Here is a 2500-nt window from a genome sequence, read left to right on the forward strand (position 1 = left end):
TTTTACATAAGGAAAAGAAGAGAGAGCTAGACAAGAAAGCAACAAGGCTCTTTTCAGCCTTTCCGAGGGGATTTTATCCTTATTAAAGATCATATATGTATATACTGACTCGTTACTACTACAACTACTACTCTAACTACCCGAGAGAAAGCATAACTTCCCGTCGATCCTTAGCAGCTTTCACTGCTAATCCATTCTTTTGGCAAGTTCTTTTATCATATGCGTGCCTCTATCTGAATTGTTATCATATATGGAGTTTTAACTGTTTACAGGCACATCCGGTAAACTCTTTCATTTACCCGGCAAAGTCCGATCTAAGAATATCTGTCTCGCCCCTGCTAAGAGCCTATTTTTTGTCCATTGAGAAAGCCTTTATTAAACTCTTTCTCTCGCGTCCCTGTATTGATAAGAGCGGATTCTCTAAGAGCTTTGAGTCTCCGAAGGAGCTTTCACTAGCAGGGCTTATTCCCCATCAAGAGCCGTAAGCCATCTTATAGGAAATTCCTTAGTCTGGGCCGAGTAAGAAGTCACCTATTCCATTCCTTCGTCAGGTGCTCTTCGGGAAGCCCCAGGAGCTACTTTCTTCTCTCTTTCTTTCCGTGTAGCGGTTTAAGGAGTCTTCGCTATCTTAGCCTTTCGTGGAAATGCTTTTCGAGGCAATTCCTTTCTTTTCCTAATAAGTTCAATGCTTTTTCTTCTGTCTTATCTTTCGTAGATCGTAAATCGACTTTCTCTTCTTTCAAGGCTAGTCCCATTCTCTTAGAATGTGATTGGTCTAATCAAAGCAGTTTATTACACCTCTCCCCTAGCCCTTTCTTGAGTTCCCGGCCCCGCCCCCTGATGGATAGCGTACCGTACTCTAAGCATCTCTCTTTTAGTCTGCCGGCCTTTGAAATAGCCACGCTTTTCGGGAAGCCCCTTTCTTAAGCTTAAGGGCGAGTGAATGAGAGCGATTTCATCTTTTTCCTCTACTAATACTAAGAGACTGAGTCTCACCGCTTTCCCGGATCTGAGACTGGGGATCCTTCTTACTTAAAAAAATTCTCATTACATTAGGCAATGATAATAGGAAGGACTCTTGTCTAGGAGTCAGAACGATGTGGAAGATCTATATAGAAGCTATTTCCCGGGCTCTTCCTCGCTCACTAGTAAGCGCTTGAAACTCTTCTTTTCATCTCTTCACTCCCCAAAGGGCCACTTTCTTCACTCCAAAGGCATAGGATACTTGCTTTCATTGCTGCAGATAGCAGATATACCTTTTTGTTTTGCCTTACCCACAGACAGAATCAATCCTAGAAATTCGGAAAGGCTTGCTTAGGAAGGGAAGTACTTAATACTCACCACTGGCAACTAGCACTGAATCTATTGGCCGAGACCCCCAAAAAAGGTAACTGAAACTAGCTTGCAAAGATATTTACTCAGCTAGCTCCTTAGGGATATTTTAGAGTGCTTTAGAGCAATAGATTCAAGATTGCAAGGAAAATCCTATACTTGCACAATGGGACTAGAAAGATATGATAGGGTATGCCCTTCCCTTTATTACTGGTATTAAAAAGAAGAGTAATAAAGACCTTCCTAGAATAATAGAAAGATAATCCCAAAGAAAACAATCGTTAGCCACACTAACGTAAATATTCTTACCCTCTACCTAGGCCTCCCGCCTTCAACACTGAGAACCCTTCCTTGTCATCTCCGAGCACTAAACTGACTTTCTGGACTCTCCGAAAATGCTGAAACCTCCTCTTATCCCTCTTCGGATACTTTGGACTATGAATTTCTTCCAAGTCACGTTCCTACGGACCCTGCTTTAGAACGAGATTTTCGGAACCTCGAAGAGAATTTCAAGACATATGATATGGTAGTAAGAGAAGCTGGAAAATGAAACTACTCACGATGAGTAAAGTCAAACCAATGCTGCCATAAAACCTAGTACTCAGAGCCAACTCGATGCAGCTATACAGACCAAATAACCCTCGGCAGGCACCCTCACAAAGGACTGTTTGCCTACTCGCTTCATATTACCTAATTATGGAGGAATACATGACGAAGTCAACTACCCCTCACGACTTTCTATTTATAAAATACATTAAATAGTGGTACTCTCAGAAGAGAAAGAGGTAACCATTTGAAATGAAAAAAGAAAGCAAGCATACATTCCTCAACTACTGATCTATCTGTTTATGAGTAGAATCTATTGGATGCCCGTTTACGATGCTTATATCGAAAGTTTTGACCACGGCTCAGGAAACCAAAAGAATAAGAAATCCTCCCATTCCTTGATGAAATATCCATTTAGACCATTTAGGGTGGGCCTATATGACTCCATAGGTATAGCATCATATGGTCTCCCCGCGGCTTTGGCAGCAGCTTGTCTTTGAGCAATCAAGGACTTTGAATGCAAGGCCTCCTTTTTCTGTTTATATCCCAGCCCAAACGACTTCTCATAATCAGGGAATTTAGGGAAAGCAGGCAAGCCTTTCAGATTCTTACCCAAGCCCAT

This window comes from Hevea brasiliensis, unplaced genomic scaffold (assembly GCF_030052815.1).
Source record: "Hevea brasiliensis isolate MT/VB/25A 57/8 unplaced genomic scaffold, ASM3005281v1 Scaf23, whole genome shotgun sequence".
NCBI classification, from domain to species: domain Eukaryota; kingdom Viridiplantae; phylum Streptophyta; class Magnoliopsida; order Malpighiales; family Euphorbiaceae; genus Hevea; species Hevea brasiliensis.